Consider the following 25251-nt stretch of genomic DNA (forward strand, 5'->3'; position numbering starts at 1 on the left):
GCGAATATCCGGCCACCTTTAGCTTCCATAACAGGAATAACTACCAACATTCAATGGGGAAGGCTACAAAGGGGATGGAATGTAAGCAGCCAAAAAACCCCTAATGAATATCCACTGTAGCATTCACAGTATTTCAGCATTGTTTTTTTTTCCTCAAAACTCTAAGATTCTAGAGAATAGTAATCTTCCCATGGTGCTTAGCACCTAGTACAAACAGGAGCTCAATAAATACTTAGTTGTTTTTATCATATTATTCCACTTTAAACCCTTAAAATCAAAAAACCCACTTCTTAGCCACCTCAATCTCCATTCACTGATAACTGCCAAGTCATCTTTTGTTCTTCCTTCTTCCTCATTGTTGTTATTTAGTCCATGGCCACAATTGATACTACCTCTTTTAACATCTTGCTCATTCATTCCAATCCCTCTTCCAACCTACCACAAGAGTGACTTTCCTAAAAAATAAATCTGCATAAAATCCATCAATCCAACTATTGTTATCTTTGTCCCTCAGAGGCAAGAGAATATCTTATACCTTGAAGCCTTCAGTCACAGGTCCTCTCTTTTTCAATACTTCCAGCAGCATCTTCAGTGACAGGTGCACATTCAACCCTCAAGATAGGTCAAGCCTCTCTTCCCCAATGTTACTTTCCATCACCAGCTCAACCTTTCATTCAAGAACATTAAAAGCCTTCTGATCCCATAGAATATTGAAACCTATATGTAACATATTTTTAAGAGATGAGGTGTCACTATGCTGCCCAGGCTTGCCTCTAACTCCTGTGCTCAAAGAATCCTCCTGCTTCAGCTTCCCAAGTATCTGAGAGTAACTACAGCTGTGCACCACCACACCCTGATTGCAACCTGTATGTAACTTTAATATTGCATTTGCCTTGTTTCCTTTGCTTTACTAAAGATGACTTTTCTTTCATGTATGAAACCAGAGTTCAAGTAGAATTGTTGGTGGATAGAATTGGATTAAGTATGCATAAATAAGAGTAACTAAAAAGAATAGAGCCTCTAATGTTCAATTGTATTTGAACAAAAGGAATAAGCCATTCTCCTGAATAACTATAACTACAAATTAGAAAATATCAGGTTTTCAATGAGAGAGAATGTTATCATTGTATTAGGTTGATGCAAAAGTAATTGTAGTTTTTAATGGCAAAAACTGCAATGACTTTTGTACCAACCTAAGAGTAGCATTCTTCTTTAACCCACTCTCCTCCACTTGATATTACAAGGAAAGAAAAAGGTGGAGAGCTGAAAGGGAAGAGAATTCATGGTCAAATGAACTAAGGAAAAAAAAAAAAGCTTCTTTACTATTTGCCAATGTTTTTAATATACTAAAGTGCCCTATGAGTGGTCAGAAGGTGACCTCATACGCAGCATTTCACAGACTTCTTTGGCCATGGAATCTTTTTCTCATGAAGTGTTTATGAGCCTGGAGTTCTGAGGTGTATTCATTAGCAAATATTATTTTACAGTGTAGAACTATAGGAATCTGAAAGGAATATGAAAAACTAAAATAAAATTCAACCACTTCCACTCTGGCACATATGATTTCATTACATGAAATAATATATTGTACAGCCATAAAAAGAAATATTTAAATATTGTTAACTAAGTTTTTCCATCAAAAAAATTTAAAAACCTTGGGCCATATTATTCAGGATAAAGCATGGATGTCTGATGCACCTAAACACCTTTACAACCAGGAAAGTTGAATCTGCCCTGCTATTCACTTTGACTCTCCCATCTCTCTCCCATATAAGGTATCCAAGAGTGATACACTTGGGAATAATAACCAAATGGGAAACAAAATATCCCATCATTATTAGTTGAGCCGGCAACCAATAATCCCTCACCAGCCATCTCATAACCCATAGAGTGCACAATCTAACCCTCCTACATTCCCCTGTAACAGCGTCCTGTATGTTGCAAGTGACAGAAATAGAACTCAACCTGACTCAAAGAAAAATGGGAAATATTCAGGACCTATAAATGAAGATTCCAGTGTTGGTGCTTTCTTCAGCTGTGGTTTGATTCAGAGTTTCAAATAATATCATCGAGATTTGTTTCCGCTGTGTATCTCAGCTGTCCTTTCCCCTGTAAGACTCATCCTCATGGTGGATCTCCTTGGCAGCAAAAAGGTTATTCTCACCTCTTCATACTCACAAATCCAGTAGAAGAAAGACCTAAACTAGTTTTTCCCAGAAGCCCCAGAAAAATTTCTCTTGTGTCTTATAGCTCTGATTGTGTTGCATGCTCATCTGTTAATCCAGCAAGATAGACAATGCTTGCTGAATTAAACCAAGGGGGCTCATTCTCTTTAAAATATGTAAATATCTTAAAAGCAGGACTGAGTTCTGATTAGTATCCTCAAACCAAACTCTTGGCATTTAACAGTCTGTTAAGCTTAGGCTTGATTATGGAGAGGGACAAGTGACAAGGACAGCCATGTTTAGGCTAACCTACTCATTCTGTGCATGAAGAAGGGAAAAAGAAGGAACAGAGCACGGGCCTTGCCTTTTAGCATGCAGTGGTTCTCAGCAATTTTCTTAAGATATTGACTAGTCAGATTAGCATACTTCCACCTTAAGAGAAGGATAAGGGAAAAAAGGGGCTAAACAGGGGGCCCTAGAGGCAGTACTGGAGTGAGAGGGGACACATATGTCCCCTCCCCAACAAGAAATACTAGGATTATTTTTCTCTACTGATTTTTTAAAAACTCAAAAATATCAAAATCTTGAACCATTTTTTTTTATTTTTTGAAATTTTAAAATAAAAGTAAAAAAGGGATGATGTTATTCATGATCTGTTTTATGAGTTTTAAAATCAAATGCTAATTATATTTTTCTTATGATAAATTTTCTGCATTGTATTAACAAAATAACTACAATTCTAAGGGTAGGCCGGGTGCGGTGGCTTACACCTGTAATCCCAGCACCTTGGGAGGCCAAAGCGGGTGGATCACTCGAGGCCAGGAGTTCGAGAAGAGCCTGGCCAACATGGAGAAACCCTGTCTCTGCTAAAAATACAACAATTAGCCAGGCATGGTGGTACGCACCTGAAATCCCAGCTACTCAGGAGGCTCCCTTGAACCCAGGAGGCAGAGGTTGCAGTGAACCGAGAGTGCGCCACTGCACTCTAGCCTGGGTGACAGAGCGAGTCTCCAGCTCAAAAAATAAAATAAAATAAAATATAAAAATAAAAAAAATCTAAGGGTCTCAATGTATCTAAAAATATTAGTTCATTAAAAAAACAAATATTTATTGTAAAGTTAGCCTCTAATCCCCTGGAATGCTACAGTATTCACAGCACAACAAATATACTATGCAGATCTTATCCCTTGGCCTTCAACCCTTAGATTTAGAGAGCAAACACACTCTGATTTAAACTTCTTTGTGTGAAAGAAGAGAATATTTATGCTGCATTGTACTTCAACTAGAAAAGAAATCACCTGCTGCAATTTTGATAGCCTCAAATAAGAATGGTTACCATAAGAAAAGAGTTGTGGAAGACATACTTTTATTTTCTTCTGTCAAGAATAGCAGGAACAATTCAAGATCTTTCCACTCACCTACAGCTCTACAAGAGGAAGAACAAGTACATTTTGCAAGGCAAAAATTTTATGTTTTGTTAATATTGATCAACAAATCTATAAAAGATAATTGGTGTCCAAGTCCCTGCAAGGTTAAAATAATATGCAAAATATGTACCACTTATTACAAATTCAGAGTTAATTTTCAAAATCATAGACAAGTACAAGCTGTGGAAAAGCATAAGCATGAAATCAGATTCACCCAGGGCTGCCAAAGAACACTTCTAGGAGCCCATGGTAACAGAATTATCTCCTGGCAAAGAAATTTCTGGCAAGGATATGAAGCTGGTAATGACGAGGGAAGCACTGCTTCTATGCCAGCCCCACTTCTCACTCTATCTGTTAGATAAGTGAATGGGTATTCAGAGCCACACTGATGGCTATGCTACTCTTTGAAAGCTCTCTCCCCTATCCTGACCTGTTCACCTATACCAAGCCATGCCAAGAATCTAGAATTCCCAAAATTTTCCATGTTTACTTTAGGCTACGGCTCTCATGGAGATTCTACAATTGTTCACCTGAAATTCTGAGTAGTGTTAATGAAAAAATTATTCAATGATACTTGTTAAAGCATGGTAAGAAAGACTTTATTTAGGACCATTGTGACAGGTATAGGGACCATTGCAACGGGGTCTTGCAGTGGTGTATAGGGCAAATATCCTACTCCAAACTCCAAAAACAGCAGAGATGAGTGAAAATTTATAGCCAAAAAGCCGAGTGCAGGTCAATACATGGGAAATTAGTAAAAAGTAAATATTAGGGGTAAGGAGAATTCTGCCTAAACTGAACAAATACCTCTCACCAGGAGTCTTGGCCACCCTACCTAAAATAGACTATGCACCAACCTCTTATTTCCATTCTATAGCTGATTTATTTTCTTTGTCAAAGAAAAACCAGAGCTGGATAGTAGCTAACATGGTAAACATATATAGATAGATAGATAGATAGATATCTCAGATTTAATTTATGACAACTGCAGTAGGGAGAAAAGAAACATCAATATAGAATCAGGCTCAATTCTGAATACATCAGAGGCAAGTGGGAATTCATAGCCAAGGATCAGGATCAGGGTGGTCAGTGAATAGAAACATCAGCAATAAGGAGGGATTCTGGCTAAACCAACCTAATAGGAATCTTGCTCAACTCAGGCCAGGGTGCTGAGACCACCAGAACAAAAGCACCGCTGTGCATAGACCCTTTAGCTTTTTTCATTGCTGTATGCCTCACGCTAAGCAGAATTACTGATATACAGTGAACACTCAATCAATGTTTTTGAATGAATATTTAATTAAAGAGTGAGACTTAAACACTACTAAAAAATATTAACTGTATGTTAAAATATAACCATATTAAAAGTATGTTTTTCTACCTCTGTTTTGTTAAGTTGACATTACCTCAGTTTTTTTTTTTAATATGACTTAATCCTTTACAATTATAAAAAATAAACTGTGATGGCTAGTGAAAGGAACAGTGCCTTTATTTCATAAGGACTGAGTAATAATAATTTAATGGGAGATGACAATTTTGAACTACCAAATATTTAAAATCTAACCTAAAGTTTACTTTTCAAATCACAGTGGAATAACTAGCTTTGCATTCATCCAATAATATTGTAAATGTCTATGCCTAATAATTTTTACAATTTTCCTTTTCAAACATGAATACAAAAGAATTGGAATTTGAGAACCTCCATTTACTTTGGTTCAAAAAACAATTCAGAGCAATGTCTCAAAAATTTTTTATTTTTTTTAAAAAAATTGATATATTCAATCAATTATATTGACACATTCAATTGGGAGTTGTATGATTCCTAATGAACCACAGGAATTACAAATTTTTTTAAGTAGAAAATAAGATACTCTTTGATTCAGAAAGCATTTATTTTCTTTATTCTGTCCTTTGGCAAGTATAATGTCTGAGAATAGCACTATCTAAATTACTCCATAAAATATTAACCTTAAAATATGTTTGATGTAGTTTAAAGCAATAATTTTTGACCAGTAGACACAAATATTTACTGACTTCATGTCTGCTGAATTTAGGTATCCACAGACAAACATGGAAGATATTTCTTAATATCCCCCAAATCAGGATTATTACTTCATCTTTTAAAAATAACTATGCAGAATCAATTTTTTCTAAAAGCCTTAATAAAATTTTGGCATATCCATTTTGATGATGAGAACATGTCAATTCATTAAATAAACAGTTTACTTTTGTGGCCCCAGTGTCTAGAGTGATGCCAGAAAAGAATAGTATTCAAAAAATATTTGTAAAAATAAATAAAATTACATAAATAATTACTATACCACACAATATGATACAATTTAGGGTAATCTAAATAAACAATTTTAAGGTGTTGCCTACACTTTTGTGTGTATGTGTGTAACCCGCCAGTTCTTTATTCCTAAGGTCTTGAATGTGTTTAGCACTCGTTTTCTTCATAATGTATTTTAATGCATACGTTTCTGTTTGTCCCACAACCTCTGAACTAACCTGAATACCTCAATCCTCTTTGCTCTTGTACCTGTCACAAGTTTCATCTTCTATCCTACTATTTAAAGATATTGAGTTTTATTGAGTTTATCTTTCCCAGACCACATTTTCTTCCTAAGAGTTATCTTCCCCAGGAACCTAAAAGGCATCCTATTTCTCACCAGATTAAAATCAAACTCTTAGAGCTAGGAAAGAAAAACCCTACATTTGTCTTCTTTTCTCATTCTCTCATTGATCAACTTCTGCCACCTCTCTGGGCTTTAGTTCTAGAAAACGTAGAGAAATTAGAAATTGGGGACATTGAGGAGTGGAATGGTACTACAAATGTGAAGCCATAGAAACATAAATCCACAAAGTGTGTTGGCAAAATAGTAAACCATCTCACCTGGAGAGGTGAGGATGGAAACAGTGAAACAGAACATTGGAAAGTTGGGAAGACCAGAAGGAAGAGGACTTAGAATACTAGACAGAGAGCTATGTATTCTGGTCTATAAACAGTAAGATCTTCAAAGAAGGGGTGTTGCTCATATTCACCACTCCATTCTCAGGAGGGGGAGCTCTTGACTGAAGCATCCACAAAGAGCACACAAATGGATCATTATACAGGAGGCGGAACTGTTGGTTAGAATTGTGAAGTAAACCAAAGTTCTATTCTTTTTCCTAACTAGTGCCTTCTTTCTTCTCATGGGAATCCTTATTTTGGAAAAGGCAACAGGGCATGGACATGGTTTTGCTGAATAGAAGCCTAGAGAAAAATCAACTCTGCTCTTCCCATACAGGTGAAAGTAAGAGGAGCTCTTAGGATTTGTCTTTTGAGCTGCTAGGCTCACTAGATTAAAAGGGCAACTAGAGATTAAAGTGTATGCGTAGCTTATATCTTGTGAAGGAGAAAGAAAGAAAAGGAAGGGATAAAAGAAAAGAAAAGAAGGAAAGAAAGATGGAAAGAAAAAAGGAAGAAGAAAAGAGGAATGAAAGAAGGGAGGGAGAGAACAAGGGAGTGGGGAGGAAGGGAAAGAGGGAGAGAGGAAAGAAAATTACCAATATCAGGAATGAAAGAGACCACCTCACTACAGATTCTATGGACATTAAAAGGAAAATAAGGAAATTGCAGGATATGAAGAAGATATTACAAACAACTTTGTGCTAATAAATTTTGCACCTAATGAAATTTTGCACTAAAAATCACATGAAGAACATTTTTTAAAATTGAGCAGTTTTATATTAAATTTAAAAATTTTAGTTTGTAATTAAAACCTTCCCAAAAGGAAAACATTGGACCCAGATAGCTTCAATTGGGAATTATATTAAACATTTAAGGGAAAAATAGTAACTATCATCCACAAACTCTTTCAGAGACTAGAGTATTAGAAAAAAATTCCCAATTTATGTTATTAAGCCAGAATTATCCTGATTCCAAAGCCAAACAAATATAACCCAAGAGAATTGCAGACTAATATCACTTGAAAACAGAGATTAAAACTGTAAAAAAATTAGCAAATCAAATTGAGCATTATGTAAAAAGGATTATATATCATTACCAAAGAGATGTTTGTCATAGGAATGTAAGATTTATTTAATATCCAAAAATTAATCAATTAATCAATTAGCCATATTACTTGAACAAAGAGAGAAAACCATACATAGACATACCTCAGAAACATTGCAGGTTCAGTTTCAGTCCACCACAATAAAGCTAACATCCCAATAAAGTGAGTTACATAAATTTGCTTGTTTTGCACTATGTATAAAAGTTATGTTTACAATCTATGGTAATTTATTAAGTGTGAAATATCATTATGCCTAAAAAACAACATAGATACTTTAATTTAAAATTTCTTTATTGCTAAAACATACTAACGATTATCTGAGTCTTCAGTGAATCATAATATTTTTCCTGATAGAGAATCTTACTTCAGTGTGATTGTTGCTGAGTGATCAGGGTTGTGGTTGCTGAAAGTTGGGGTGGTTGTGGCAATTTCATAAAATAAGACAAGAATGAAGTTTGCTGCATCAATGGACTCCTCTTTTCACAAAAGATATCTCTGTAGCATGTAATGCTGTTTGATAGCATTTGACTGACAGTAGAACTTCTTTTGAAATTGAAGTCAATCCTCTCAAACTCCACCATTGCTTTCTCAACTAAGTTTATGTACAAGTTTATATCCGTTGTTATTTCAACAATGTTCATAGCACCTCCACTAGAAGTAGATTCCATCTCAATAAACCATTTCCTTTGCTCATCCATAAAAAGCAACTCCACATCCTTTGAAATATTATTCCAAGATTGAAGTAATTCGGCCACATGTTCAGGCTCTATTTTTACTTCTAGTTCTCTTGCTATTTTCACCAAATCTGGAGTCACTTTCTTCACTAACGTCTTGAACCACCTCAAAGTCATCCATGAGGGTTGGAGTCAACTTCTGAACTCTTTATGTTAATGTTGATATTTTGGCCTCCTCCCATGAAACACGAATGTTCTTAATGGGATTTGAAATAGCAAATCCTATCCAGAAGGTTTTCAATTTACTTTGCTCAGATCCATCAGAAGAATCACTATTTGTGGCAGCTACAGCCTCATGAAATGTATTTCTTTTTTTTTTTTTTTTTTTTGAGACAGAGTCTCGCTCTGTCGCCCAGGCTGGAGTGCAGTGGCGCGATCTCGGCTCACTGCAAGCTCCGCCTCCCGGGTTCACGCCATTCTCCTGCCTCAGCCTCCCGAGTAGCTGGGACTACAGGCGCCCACAACCGTGCCCAGCTAATTTTTTGTATTTTTAGTAGAGACGGGGTTTCACCGTGGTCTCGATCTCCTGACCTTGTGATCCGCCCGCCTCGGCCTCCCAAAGTGCTGGGATTACAGGCGTGAGCCACCGCGCCCGGCCTAAATGTATTTCTTAAATAATAAGACTTGAAAGTCAAAATTACTCCTTGGTCCATGGCTTCAGAATGGATGTTGTGTGAGCAGGCATGAAAACAGCATTAATCTCCATTTACATCACCAGCAGAGCTCCTGGGTGACTATATGCATTGCTAATGAGCAGTAATATTTTGAAATGAATCATTTTCTCTGAGCAGTAGGTCTTAATAGTGGGCTTAAAATTTTCAGTAAACCTTGCTGTAAACAGATGTACTCTTATCCAGGCTTCATTATTCCATTTCTAGAATAGAAGCAGAGTAGATTTACCCAAATTCTTCAGTGCTCTGGGATTTTCAGAATGGTAAATGAGCACTGGCTCTAACTTAAAGTCACCACTGTCATTAACTCCTGACAGGGGAGTTACCCAGGCCTTTGAAGCTTTGAAGTCGGGCACTGGCTTTTCTTCTCTAGCTATGAAAGTCCTAGATGGCATCTTCTTTCAATAGAAATCTGTGTCATCTACACTGAAAATCCATTTTTTAGTGTAGCCACCTTCATCAATAATCTTAGCTAGATCTTCTGGAAAACTTGCTGCAGCTTCTCCATCAGTATTTGCTGCTTCATCTTGCACTTTTATGTTAGGAAGACAGCTTCTTTCCTTAAACCTCATGAACCAGCCTCTGCTAGCTTCAGACTTTTCTTCTCCAGCTTCCTCATCTCTCTCAGCCTTCATAGAATTGAAGAGGATTAGGGCCTTGCTCCAAATTAGGCTTTGAGTAAAGGTAATGTTGTGGCTGGTTTGATCATCTATCCAGACCACTAAAACTTTCTCCATATCAGCAATGAGGCTGTTTGGCTTTCTTGTAATTCATATGTTCACTAGGATAGCATTTTTAATTTCCATCAATAACTTTTCCTTTGTGTTTACAACTTGGCTTACTGTTTGGTGCAAGAGGCCAAGCTTTCAGCCTATCTCGGCATTCATTGTGCTTTCTTCACTAAACTTCATCATTTCTAGCTTTTGATTTAAAGTGAGAAACATGCAACTCTTCCTTTCACTTGAACACTTAGAGGCTATAGAGGCCATTGAAAGGTTATTAATTGGTCTAATTTCAATATTGTTTCAGGGAACAGGGAGGCTAAGGAGAGGAAGAGAGAGATGGAACAGCTGGTCAGTGGGAGCAATCAGAACACACATAACATTTATTAAGTTCTCTGTCTTATTTGCATGTGGTTGGCACCCCATAACGATGACAACAGTAACAACAAAGATCATTGATCACAGATCATCATCATAAATATTACAGTAATGAAAAAGTATGAAATAGTTGCAAGAATTATCAGAGTGTGAGAAAGGCATTAAGTGAAAACATGCTGTTGGAAAAATGGCACTGGTGGACTTGGTCCACAAAGGGTTCCCACAAACTTTTAATTTATAAAAGGCACAATATCTGTGAAGTTACAGTAAAGCAAAGTGTAATGAAATGAGGTGTTTATGCAACCATTTCAGTAAATTTAGTGAAAGAATTTGACAAAATAGACCAACATTTCATAATAAAAACTAAGAAATCTAGAGCTTAGCAGGAATATCCTTAACCTGATTAAGTGCAGCTATGAAAAACTACAGCTAATATCAAACTCAATGGTGTAAGTCTCAATGCTTTCTAGCATTCTAAATGTTCAGTTTAATTCAATTCTCCAAATATTAATTTTGAGCAGCTAAATCTCTAGCAAAAGCTATTATAGAAATAGCTACTTAACAGTAAACAAGAAGACAGTTCTTCGTCTCCAGGAACTTAGAGTTTCATAAGAGAGAGAAATAAGAAATTTCAATAAAGACATGATAACACTGTGAAGTCAGTAAATACATACAGGAATCTGTATATTCAAAGTGGAGGGGTCTCCACTACTGTCTTGCAATCCAGGATCTATTCTGAAAGTAGGTCTCTATAAATTGAGATATTAAGAATGGGAAGAAGTCATCCTGTGAAATGAGGGTAGATGCAAGAGACAGTATGCACTGTTCATGGAACAGCAAATAGGTACTACATATGAACACAGTCATGGAGTGAAGAGAATCTCTACTCTGTTATAGAACACTTAGAAGAAAGGTTTTGCACAAGGAACATTAGGCTCAATCCAGTGGGAGATGATATTAGACTTCACATTTTTATAGAGATACTATGACTATTTTGATACAGCAATTTGTTTTTCATGAATTACCTTGTCTGTGTTCTAAGTGATTTTTGTACTTAACTACTGCACGTAGGTGGAATAACATTTCAAATAGTTAAAATTATATACACTTATCTAAAAAACAGAGAGTAGGCAAATGACAATCTTCAAAATTTAGTGAACTAAATTTTTTAGGTGGTAACATGAAAGTCAACTTGCTCTACAGACCAACACATTTATATCTAGAGCAAAAACATTCTCTAAGGCCATCAGCTATAATCCATAGTCATGTGGCTTTAGAACACTTAGAAGTTATAAAGAAGAGATACATTTCAATAACTGTTTATTTAATAAAATGGATAACGTATCACAAAGGTATTATATGTCAGGCAGATGAAAAGTATGAGCAAGAAGCTTTCCCTATGCCTACCACAGAACTGACCTCACCTAGTCCCACAATCATTAGACGTTCTGAAGAACCTTTTATACACAGTGCAATTATTGATGTTCTCACAAGAAGCCCAATTAAAAAAAAGCAAAATATAGAAGTCTCTTGAATTATAGCTTCTCAAATTTTGACTAAAATGAAACTAGTTTTTGAGTGTAGCATAGAAGATAAGGTAAAAGTTTTCTAAGTGTTTCGTCTCCAAGATATACCAACTCAATTCCTTTTACACATTAAGATGCTATGTACTACACACCACTTTATTACACTGGACTTTGGAAAGAGAATTTTTATGTCATCATTTCCTTCTTTTTTAAGAATTTTTTTTGTTGAAAACTTTCTTGAATAGGAATGGTGTTCCAACTTTTCAGTGAATGTCAACAAGGAAGTCAATGGTTCGCAATATGATGGCTAAAAGAGTTTCATGAGACACTCTTCCTCTAAACTTTTTTATTTTAAAATCCATTTAGAAAGAGAAAATATTTCCAACAGGAGACTAACATCCACAATGTATAAGGAACTCAAACAACTCAACAACAACAAAAAAGTTCCCAAACAATCCCATTTAAAAGTGGGCTAAAGAGATGAATAGACTATATATATATTTTTTTAATTTATTTATTATTATTATACTGTAAGTTGTAGGGTACATGTGCATACCGTGCAGGTTTGTTACATATGTATACTTGTGCCTTGTTGGTGTGCTGCACCCGGATGCAGCTGGAATCCATCATTCTTAGACTATATTTTTAAAAAAGACAAATGTCCAACAAGCATATGAAAAAATGTTCAGCATCACTAATAATCAGATGAATGCAAATTAAAACCACAATGAGATACCATCTTATACTAATGAGAATGGCTAATATTAAAAAGACAAAATTAACATGTTGGAGAGGATGTGGAAAGAAAGGAACTTATACACTGTTAGTGAGAATGTAAATTAGTACCACCTTTTCAGAAAACGGTATGGAGATTTCTCAAAGAACTGAGGATGGAATGACCATATGATTCAGCAGTCTCTCTACTTGGTATCTACCCAAAGAAAAAGAAAAATCATTACATCAAAAAGATATCTGTACTTGTCTATTTATCACAGAACTATTCACAATAGCAAAATATGAAATCAACCTAAGTGTCCAATGTATAACTGGATAAAGAAAATGTGGTATATAGACACAATGAAATACTATTCAGCCACAAAAAAAGAATAAAATCATGTATTTTGCAGCAACATGGATGGAACTGGAGGCCATAATCCTAAGTGAAACAACTCAAACACAAAGATGAATATTGCACGTTCTCCTCATAAGTGGGAGCTAAATAATGTGTACGTATAGAAGCAGAGTGTGGAATGGTGGACAATGAAGACTTGAAAGGGTATGAGGGATGAGGAGGGGTGAGTGATGGGAGGTTGCTTGGTGGGTACAATGTGCATTACTCCAGTTATGGATGCACTGAAGACCGACTTCATGACAGAGCAGTATATCAATGTAGCAAAATTGCACTTGCACCCATGAATATATACAAATAGAAAAGCTAATTTCCACATAATCAACTCTAGCACAACTGCTATTAAATTCACAGACCTTCTAAACCAAATCTGATCTGTCGTTTCTCACAATAAAGATTTTCTTTAGGCAAAAAACAAAAACAAAACATTTTTTTAAATAAATACATTTAGAACCTGAGAAGAACTTCTTTAACATAAAAAGCTACCTTTAGTATCCAGATCCATACATGAGCTTTTTAAAATTTTATTAATTTTTACTTTTTTTTAAATTCTTTTATTATAAGTTCAGGGGTACATGTGCAGGTTTGTTACATAGGTAAACGTGTGTCATGGAGGTTTGTGGTATCCTTTATTTCATCACCCAGGTATTAAGCCTAGTATCATTAGTTATTTTTCCTGATCCTCACCCTCCTTCTACCTTCCACCCTCTGATAGGCCCCAGTGTGTGTTGTTTCCCTCTATGTGTCCATGTGTTCTCATAATTTAGCCGCACTTGTAAGTGAGAACATCAGGTATTTGGTTTTCTGCTCCTGCATTAGTTTGCTAAGGATAATGGCCTTCAGCTCCATCCATGTTCCTGCAAAGAACATGATCTTCTTCTTTTTCATGGGTGTATAGTATTCCATGGTGTACATGTACCACATTTTCTTTATCCTGTCTATCATCATGGGCATTTAGGTTGATTCTATGTCTCTGCTATTGTGAAAAGTGCTACAGTGAACATACACATGCATGTATCTTTATAGTGGAATTATTTATATTCCTTTGGGTATATACCCAGTAATGGGGCTGCTGGGTCAAATGGTATTTCTGCCTTTAAGTCTTTGAGGTACCACCACAATATCTTCCACAATGGTTGAACTAATTCACACTCCCACCAACAGTATATAAGCGTTCTTTAAATTAAATATAAACATTTGTTTGGTGTGTATATATTATGAACCTACTTTGTGTAAAGTGATGGATAACCATGTAGAGTCAATATTTACTTGGGTCTAGGTATTTTACTATGACAAAAGTTTTACTCTTTCACTTCAGCTACGAAAGGCTCTGAGTGAGAAAAAAATGTATTTGTAAACATGTTTATCAAAGGAAAGGACTAATAGGAATGCCTCTGGCATCATGCGCAGCAGCAAAGTAGGCTATTCAGTAGTGGAGAAGTCATTTACTTAAGGCAGCCAAAAGCTGCCCTGGAAGTAGAGGATGCACTTTGGGGTCCAACAAAATGCACCAAAATTGAACATGGACTCCATTCATAACTAGCATGTAATCTTGATCAAGTCACATAACTCCTCTGAACCTTGGTGTTTTTTACCTATAAAATGTACATTCCTAATTTTTAAGGATCTTGTGAGAATTAAATGAGATTATTATAAAGCACATAGTAGATGCTTATTACGTTAGTCCTCTTGATGATATAGACATGTTCTATCAGGTTACTGCTTTTCCTTAATAATATAAAAAAGATAGAATATGAAGACAATTATATATACATATACCCTAATAAAACTCCTTGGCTTACTCCTTCAAAAAAAAGGGTACGGAGAAGAAGACCAAGAACACTCAACTGCCCAAGTTGATGCTATAAAATCTTACTTACATGAAGACAACATAGAATTCCAAGAAAAAAATAAAAGTTATGTAGAAAACTGGACTCAGACATACAGAAATTAAGACTCCTCACAAAAGGGAAGATAAACACTGCCACAGTCTCTCTCTAAATGGGAAATGGATCATATCTGAGAGAAAAGACTCAGTGTGGCTAGACATCATTCTGGGTTATCTCCTGTCACAGCACTTTTAGAGGTAGCTCTCTGTGTTTCTCTTTAGGTAGCTGCTTCTCCCTCAAGGACCTGTCTACACCTTCTTGAAAAGGTAAAGTAAAAGCTTAGACACTTTCAGGAGCCAAGTAAGACGACAGAACCTTCAACTACTTCAACAAGTATGGCAACAATGGACTTCAGGAATGGAATGACTTCCACATCTGTGCTGTCAAGATGAGACCTCAGGAAAAAAGACCAAGATCAGGGCCATCTGGGACAGCAGCAACAGGTGCAGACTGAGGCCATCAGGTGACACAGTGTTGATAGCCCCACTCATGGAGGCAAGACAGGGAAAGAAAAGTGAAGTAATTGAGGGTGTCCCCATTCCTCTGCCCAAACCTTTCAAATCAGGCATTGTGTTTTATATACAGTATCTCACTAAGGGGAGTGAATTTGCAAACTGAGAAGTGATTTGTCATCCAAACAGTTTGAAAGGTCTGGAATCCACAGCCAGACTATAGCTTTACCATTCTCATTATTACTTTAATAGTTTGTATTCCTGATATATTCTGGGAGAGCTAGGGTTATATTTTTGCGACTGATATTATCTCTTAGGAAACAAACACAGGTTATTCATTCTTTCTTCCAACATGAAGGACCACAAAACACTTCTCAAACATACCAGATCTTTTTCTCAACTCTCTTGCCTTTAATGAGGTTAATATACAGCTTCACTTTATTTCACTTATTAAAACTGGTTTATCAGTTTCCTTAGGCCATATACTAGCAGAAAGTACTAGAATGCAAATGGAGCCCTTTCAAAATCCTTAACTGCTTGTTTACCAAAATGTTATACAATGAATTTCTCTTCATTGGTTTTTGAGATAACATAGTTTTTAACTTTGTTTTTAAGATAACAAAGTAAAAGTTTTGAGGAGGTAGGATGTTGATAGAAATTAAAACTAGGTAAACTTAAGGCTATATGAGAAAAGAACAAGTTTTTAAATTTTATCTCCAAAAGAAATTTTATACATGAGCACAAAAAGAAATATTATATTAATTTTAAAAGGGTTATTTTTATATTGCGACCAATTATCTTTTACAGGTGAAATATCACAGCAATAAACATGTATGTTCTGTATCCTCAGGTTGGTTAACTAACTATTATTAGAATTAATTATATTTTTAAAATTAAGGCTGGACAGGGTGGTTCACATTTGTAATCCTAGCACTTTGGGAGGCCGAGATGGGTGGATCACTTGAGGTCAGGAGTTCAACACCAGCTTATTCAACATGACAAAACCCCGTCTCTACCAAAAATACAAAAATTAGCGGGAGAATCACTTGAACCCGGGAGGCAGAGGTTTCAGTGAGCTGAGATCCCCACTGCACTCCAACCTGGGCAATAAAGCGAGGCTCTGTCTCAAATAAATAAATAAATAAAAGTAGTGTTACCCATCTTAGCATGTTGTTTCATAATGCACACATTATTTTGATTAATAGACAGTGCACTGCTTTGCTGATTAGGATATTTACTTGAGTCTCAAAATTAATTCTGATTTAATAAAGTTAATGCAGAATGCTGCAGGATAGCAAAAGTAGAATCAAAGCTTATCAGAATTAAATAACATTATTTTTCTAGTTTTCTAATTTTCAGCGATCCATTTATTTAAAAAGGAGCTTGGGCAAGTTTACCATAAAAATGAAGATACAGAACTGGAACACAGTAACATAAAAATGAAAGAATAAAAGACCAATAACAAAAGTGACCAGGAAGCAACAATTATATATGAAGGTTCCAATTTTTAACACGGCTAAAGTTTTGTAAAAAACAACAACAACAACAACAACAAAACATACCTCTGAGCTTCTGACAGCCAAAGAGGGAAATGCTATGCATTATACATGACACATTTTGCCTCATGAAAGAAGATAAAACAGTAAATCAAAAGAAAGACATTTTTTCTAATATTTAAATTCGGTTAAGAGTTTGTCATATGGGTTATGACATCAAAAGACAAAATGAACAGCGTAATTCATAAGTCAAAGGCATTCATGGATTTCCATCACTTCAAAAGAACACCAATAAAATGCCAATATATCCTATATTGAAAACCTATAGCAGTAAGTGTACTGTGGGATAATGCAAAATAACTCATATATGTAGCCTTCTGATTATCTGACTCATGTTGAGGGTAAAAGAGAAAAATGTAGGCTGGTTAGCATGTCTTGGATTATAACTTTCATTAAATCAACTAGTATTTATTGATTATAAAGCCACCATTAACTGACTATTTACTGGGAACAAGCGACTATGCCAGCTGCTTTAAACACCTGACAATTTAATTATAACAGTCCATTTCAATCAAGGCAAATAAAGAAACTGAGGCTTAGAAGGGTCAAGGAAAGTGCCTTGAGTTATGTAATTAAGTGAATGGTGAAATTGAGATGTGAATCTGGTGTGCTTGGCTTCAAGGACAATGCTTTCAACTTCTCTGCTGTCCTGCCTCCACATAAGGTAAGTGTCATGTTCTAGAAAACAGTGGGGAGGGCTGAAGGTTAACTGGCATTCATTTGAAACTGCACACAAATTTTCACATATTTAATTTCATGCCACAAAACAAGCCCTACACATTGAGAGCATTATCACAGTGACCTCCATTTTGCAGACAAGAAAAGTGAATCCAAAGATGCGTAAGATTGCATAGTTAGGGTAAACTGTGCAAAGACTCACTCAGGGTTTGAAAACTCAAAGCCCTTTTATGCTTTTGACAGAAGCTGTATGGCATAGTTCACAATCTAATCACAAAAACATCATTCAGGGGATGCATGTCTCTTTCGTGGAGAACTGGAGGATATTCATTCTCTAGATTCCAGGTGTGTAGGAAGAAAAGGTGGGGTTTTATTGCGGAAGCCATGGAGCCTGACTCACACTCTTGCCATGACAAAGGACAGCTGCACGTCAACATGGAGTAGAGCTGAGAGAGTAACTGCAGGCAGAGATGAAACTCATCTCAAAAAGAAGCGACTCAAATCAGTATACAACAACGTGAAAAGGATCCATTGCTAAACTTTTTTTGTTTCTTTCATGAGTGTTTAAGTAGAATTTTGAAAATAACAGATAACTCTAAAGATGCATTTCTTTATGTCTCGATTCTTGCTATAATCTCCAAAACACAAATGGAATTTTATAAATTTTCAACCATCTTTTTCAATACATTTATGATAAAATATCCATTAGGTATTTCTGAGTCAAATATTGAGCTGTTTATTCCTGCTTCGCAGAAAAACAAAAAAAAAAAAAAGTGCTCTCTCATTCTCTTGGATTAGCAGTGAATTCCTGGAGCACTTCATTGAGGACCATGTCCAGCCTCAGCAGGACAGGGTGCTGCGATGGATGAACAATATCTTACCTGGGCTGACAATGGGGAAACTTCATATGGAAGCCACATATATACCACTCTTATTTCAGGGGCACTTCCATACCTACTGTATTTCCTCATGTCATTTATACCTTTCAGTTCAGACCAGACAAGGTTTTAATTGGAAAAATCACAACACAAGAGTCAAACGTAGTACCTGGACTGATCATGTCTGGATATCACTGCCAATGCATTTGTCCTGCTGCCTCCAAAATTTTGTGTAATTTCTTGGCTAGCACAAACTCTTTTCTTAGTGTGTAAAAGTTAACATTTTTCTATATAACTTTTCATGCCCCAGATCCCATTTGGAGGCTAATAGAGTGAACACTTCACATCTCTCATCATGCAAGAAATGAAGGGGTTATAAATCTAGCTTATGACTTTAAAAAGGTTACTAGACCCCTTAATCTGGCCTTGGATGATTTGACTATAACAACATTCTCTTCCCAAAACTAAAATGATAATGGCACAATGTCTGAAAAATGACTCCTGTCCTGTTGTATTATTTTATATATATCATCTTGCTTCAAAACACAATAGATATGATTGATGACATTTCCTTTAAACTGAAGCTACTGAAACCATGCATATATATTACTTCCTATTAATCCTGTTTAGTTAGAAGTGAGGAAAAAGGATAAAAGCCTTATGTATCTCAAATGAAAATATATGTGAATACTAATCCTACAAATGGATGACCCTTTTAGATCATGTTTATAGAGTAGTCTATATAGAAAGTGTTAGGATTTTCTTAGACAAACTCAAATCATGAAAAGTGAACTTCTACAAAAATCAGCAATTGTAGGCATGGGAAGGATGCATAAAAGCAATATGCCTGTCATTACATTTACTCCCACTCGAAAGTTCATCTAAAAGATAGTTATGTTGACAGCTTACCACGTTGGCAATCATAACAATTCTTGGATAAATTTGGGCATTACAAGTTATGTTGAAATGTGAAAGCTCTAATTTAACCCTTCATTGACAGAGTCATTGATGTCAAACTCGCAGATATAATTTTACCCTCTTCTTCATAAAAAGGAAAAATAGGGAAGAAATGCAGGCAAGCAAGAAGGAAGGGAAGAAGAAAGACAGGCAGGAAGGAAGACAGCCAGATTTAGGACACATGATTTTGATCTAGTCCTAAATGATAAAAATGCATTAATGTGCAGATTGTGACAACACTAAAGACTGTAAAAAAAATTAAAAGGTAAATATATGTAGCATTTCAGTCTTTATCATATTCTGCACATATTTAGTATTTGTTGAGCACATAATAAAGTATAAATCATACATAATAGAAATAGTAATTATTGTACTATATAAATACATATCTTGCATTATAATTTCTCGCTTTTATCATCAAAGGTCCTGGTAAAAGACTTAACCTGCAGAAGTCATTTGATTCTTTATGTACATAGGAAGAAAGGACTAAGTATGAATTCTGTCCTGCTGTCAGTGATAAGCTGTTGAAAATTATTCTATCATATCTGTTTCCATATGGAGAACAAAACTTCCTAAAATATCATAGTACCAATTATTTTCCTCTCTCAAATACAAAGGACTTTTTCTATTAAACATTCAGCACCATTATGCTGAAGAACAGTAATCACAAAAACAAACAAATGGACAAAAAAGCTTTCCCATCTTGATCAACAGTGTTTTCATGTATGACTGCTAAGGCAAATAAAAGTTTGTTTATGACGAGAACAAAAATTTCCTACCAAAGAGAATCCTGTATCATATTCTCTCCCAATTACAAAAATCTACTACTAACCCGTATAGGGTCAAATAACACTCATTTTATTTTATTTAACACCTAAAACACAGTGGTATCAAGTGTCAGAAACTGTACATGGTGATTAAAACCTACAGTTGGAAGCAAAAACATCATACATAAAGAACATATTTAAAGTTCAGAGAGCCCCACCTGTTAGAGATACCCACCTCCTTAAAAGGTTTTCTGAAAAATGGTCAGTTAACAGAACCAGAAATACAGTCAGCCTACTGTATCTCTGGGTTCCGCATCTGTGGATTCAACCAACTGTGGATGGAAAATATTTGGGAAAAAGTTCCACAGGGTTCCAAATAACAACATTTTAATTTGCCACCTGTGGAGTACTACACTTAATCCATGCAAATGAAGTGATGTGTAGGCATTGTATTGGATATTATGAGTAACTAGACATGATTTAAAGTATACAGGAGGATGTGTGTAGGTTATATGCAAATACTATGACACTTTATATAATGGACTTGAGCATCTTCTGAGGTCCTGAAACCAATCCCCCATGATAGTGAGGGATGACTGTACTGCCACGCATGTGCATGTACATACACAAACACTCTCCCACCTACTAAAAAGATGATTGATAGGAAGAAGAAGGAGGCTATGCTTTAGGGAGGCTGCATTCATGGAAGGGATATTTCCTCTCTTGCCTCCCTGCTGGAGTCACAACGGGTACTTTGTAGACACTTGTGGAAACCTTTACCTCCTCTGTCCTCTCTCCAGGTTCCAAGGATCTGGTGCTGGGAAGGAAGGTGGGACAAAAATAGAGAAGACTGCTCCTTCCATTCTTGCACTTCGGGTTTGCAGAGGGATGTGAAGAGTTTTACACTGGATGTAAGGTTCATACTTTAAAATAAACTGGATGAAGTTTTAAAGAAACAAAAAGAATCAAACTAATAAACAAAAGGGATTGAAAAGTTTTGAAACAAGACTGGTTTTTTTAAAGAGGGGCACTACTTTGTGTGAAAAGGAGGAGTGTAATAACATAACTAGGGACAATTGTAAAAAAGCAGTTTTATGTTAAGGCCTCAAGAAACCACTTACATATCCATTATTGTTAAAATACAATAGCATTTATCATGGTCTTCAACAAGTGTATACATGTATATGCGTACCTAACTTTTTACCTAGACTTTTCCACTAGAATATAAGCTCCATAAAAGCCAAAATGTATGTGTTTATTGCTATATTCCCAGCATGTAGTGCAGTATCTCACATGCAGTAGATACTCAGTAAATATCTGTTGAATTAACTCAGTCAATATATATCAGCCATTATTTATCAAATGTTCTACTAAGTGTCAAGTACTGCCCTAAGAGCTTGATGTATATTGTTTTATTTATTCCTTATAACAACCCCTGTTATCATCAGCCCCACTTAAAGATGAGAAAATGAAAACAGGGAAAAACTACCTTTTCTTGGTCACTCAGCTGCCAAGGGATTGAGCTGATTCAAACCCAAGTTCACCTGATTCTAAAGTCAATGCTCTTATCCAACTAGTAGATGCCTCTTACTATTAGTATGGGACTTTCTTATTCTGATTTACTCTAACTTAATAGAGCACTGGGGTCATGTGCCATCTGCTCTGCAGGGGCAAAATCTGAAAGAAAAGAGAGGAGATTGGACTATAAGGCAACATTGGTGCTTTTCTGTACCTTCCCCCACATATTCATTTTTCTTCCATTCCAGGACACCCTCAGTCACTAGCTATTTCCACAATCTGGGATTTTTGTACTGTGCTTTAAATCAGGTCCTTCCTCCACAAGAACAGAAACTTCCAACCTATAAATTCCTTCATGTTTCTCTATGATGATCAAATCAGTCATTACCATTTTGAGTTAATGGAAATTCTTTCCTTTTTCTATAGTTAGAAGGAAATATTTTCAGCATTTGGGAGGTTTTTTCATTTCAGACTTCATAGTCAAATGTTAGAGCTATCCAAAAAAATGGATTAGACTTCATCAGTATGCTAGTGAGCTCTACACGAATGGAGGTATTCAAGCACAGGTTCCATGACAGAGAGGTTCAATTAGACATTCCTATCTCAGCTACAGAACTAGAGATATATGATACCTTTACATTCTGAGATCCCCTGATTCTAACATATAGTCTCTGTCTTTTCTTTCCCTTCACTACATATTCACAAGAAAGTGAAATTTACACATTGCCACTATTTTCTTATTAACAGTCTGTATATCCTTAATTCCATGGTAAATTTAGAGTCTGATGAAATTGATTAACTAAGCACAATGACAAAATAAAATCACTCTATTAATAAATGTAGGAAGTAAAAAGTATAGATTCAAAAAAACTGAGATTTTATAAGATTTATATAACTTTTAGGTTATCATCTAGTTTTTAAACTGCTGTAAGACAAACAATTGATCAGTATTGAGAAAAATTTATAGTTCCAAAAACCTTTAACTTTATTTTTAAAGCCTAGTTAAAGTATAAGAAAAAAGTATGATTATGGAGTTTTTAAGTTACCATTTTTCATTTGTCAGAAAAAGAAAGCCCATATGTTTCATCAAAATATTTTATCAAATTCAAAATGTTAGAGACTTCCAGCCATGAAGCAGTAAAAGAATCACAAATATTCTCCACACAAAAAAATGAAAATAGCTATACAACTGGATCACATTGTCAGAACAATCATTCCAAGCTCTAGAAATCAACCACGGGCAAACAGCAAATTGAGAAGCATGCATTCACCAGAAACTACGGAATACCAGTTAACAGTGGGAGTCTGCGGAATTCTGGCCTGAAGCTACTACCCCCATCCACTGCCCTAGCTGGGTCAACATGGACATTTTACCATAGTGGGACTGGCCTTGAAACCAGCAGCTTCATTGCTGGAGGTAGCTGACTTGATTTGGAACAGAGCATGGAGCTCAGAAAGCATGTGAGATAGTGAAAGCAAATAGCAACATGACAGATGTAAATCCAGCCATGTCAACTAGATGTAATTGGACTAAACACTACAATCAAAAGGCACATTATCAGACTGCATACAAAGACCAGATACAACCAAATGCTGTCTATAAGAGATACACTTTAGATACAAAGACATAAACAGGTGAAAATAAAAGGATGGAAAAAGCTAGACTGTATAACCATAAGGGAGCTGATGTGGCTGTATAAATATCATACAAAAATACTTTGAGACAATAAATGTAACGAGACAAAGAGGATCATTCATAATGGTCAGAGGGCCAATACATCAGGACAATATAGCAATTATAGCTATATACTTACACACAGAGACAGAAAATGCCCAAAGCTAAAACTGACAGAATTTAAAAGCGAAATAGGCAATTAACCAATTATAGTTGTATATTTTAATACTGTACTCTCAATATTTGATAGAAAAACTAGACAGAAAAGATACAGGGGTATAGAAGACTTGAACAACACAATCAACTAGACCTGACATTCAGGGAGTACTCCACCCAATAACAGTGAAATACACATTATTTCCAAATGCACACATAATATATGCTAAACCAAAGAATAAATCTTGATAAATTTAAAATTATTGAAATCATTCAGGTATTGTCCACAACCACAACAATAATCAATTAGAAATTGACAACAGAAAGAAATTTAGGGACTCCACAAATATATAAAAAACAAATAACATACTCTAAATAATTCACAGATAAATGGAGCTATAATGGAAATTAGAATACATTCTGAACTTAATAAAAACACAACTCATCAATGTATGAGATATACCTAAAGCAGTGTTTTAAAGAAAATATAGCTTTCAATGTAAATATCAAAAAAAAAATTTCAAATAAATAATCCAAGCTTCTACTTTAAGGGCCTAGAAAAGAAAAGCCTAAGTAAGCAAAAGGAAGGAAAAAATAAAGATCTAGAAACCAATTACATAGATAACATAAAACAATATGTTTTAAAATCAATGAAACCAAAAGTTAGCTCATTGAAAAGATCAACAAAATCATTTTACTTTTAGCTATGTTAACCAAGAAAAGACACAATTGTCAAACTCAAGAATGAAAGGGTAAACATCACTATGAACACTTCAGAAATTAAAAGAACTATAAGAGAATATTTTGAACAACTCTATGCCAAAAAATTGGACAACTTAGATGAAATGGACAAACTCATTAAAATATCCAAATCACTACGAAAGACTCATAAACAAAAATCTGAATAGACAAATAAGTAAATAATTGAATTAGTAATTAAAAATCTTTCCACAAAGCAAAATTCAGGTCCAGATGTCTTCCCTAGTGAACTATAAATTTTTTGAAAGGAAATAATACTAATCCTACACAACCTTTTTCATCAAGTGGAGGTGGAGGAACACTTCCCAACTCTTTGCATAAATTCAAACCCAAAGACACCACAAGAAAAGAAAATTATAAAACAATATTTTTCATCAACATATACCAAAAAATCATTAATAAAAAAGTAACAATATATAAAAATCAACTCAAGATGGATTACAGACATAAATATAAAACCCAAAACTATAAAAACTCTGGAAGACAATGTAGGCAATACCATCCCGAATACAGGAACAGGCAAAGACTTCATGACAAAGATGCCAAAAGCAATCTCAACAGAACAAAAATTGACAAGTGGGATCTAATTAAATTGAAAAGCTTCTGCACAGCCAAAGGAACTATCGACAGAGTAAACAGACAATTTAGAAAATGGAAGAAAATATTTGCAAACCATGCATCTGACAAAGGTCTAATATCCAGCATCTATAAGGAACTTAAACTAATTTGCAAGAGAAAAACAAACAACCCCATTAAAAAGTGGGCAAAGGACATGAACAAATACTTTCCAAAAGAAGACATATATGCAGCCAACAAGCATGTGAAAAAAAAAGCTCAAAATCACTGATTATTACAGAATGCAAATCAAAACCACAATGAGATACCATCTTACACGAGTCAGAATGGACACTATTAAAATGTCAAAAAATAGCACGCTGGCGAGGTTGTGGAGAAAAGAGAATGTTTATACACTGCTTGTGGGAATGTAAATTAGTTCAACCATTGTGAAAGACAATGTGGCGATCTCTCCAAGAACTAAAAGCAGGACTACCATTCAACCCAGCAATCGCATTACTAGGTATAAACCCAGAGGAATACAAATCATTCTACTATGAAGACACTGGCATGCAAATATTCACTGTAGTACTATTCATAATAG

General features: G+C 35.3%; 1 protein-coding gene across 4 annotated transcripts in view; it reads right to left on the bottom strand.

Annotated features, from left to right (window-relative positions):
• Positions 1-25251, bottom strand: part of PDE1A (phosphodiesterase 1A) — a 403806-nt gene that overhangs the window by 332699 nt on the left and 45856 nt on the right. The window contains exon 2 of one of the 4 annotated variants that reach the window (XM_025404066.1): positions 3530-3591. The exons of the other annotated variants lie outside the window; for them this stretch is intronic. The gene's annotated coding sequence lies outside the window, so the exon portion shown is untranslated. The remainder of the gene's footprint in view (positions 1-3529; positions 3592-25251) is intronic. 4 annotated transcript variants of the gene reach the window in all.

The sequence above is a fragment of the Theropithecus gelada genome, chromosome 12 (genome assembly GCF_003255815.1).
Source record: "Theropithecus gelada isolate Dixy chromosome 12, Tgel_1.0, whole genome shotgun sequence".
Classification (NCBI taxonomy): Eukaryota; Metazoa; Chordata; class Mammalia; order Primates; family Cercopithecidae; genus Theropithecus; species Theropithecus gelada.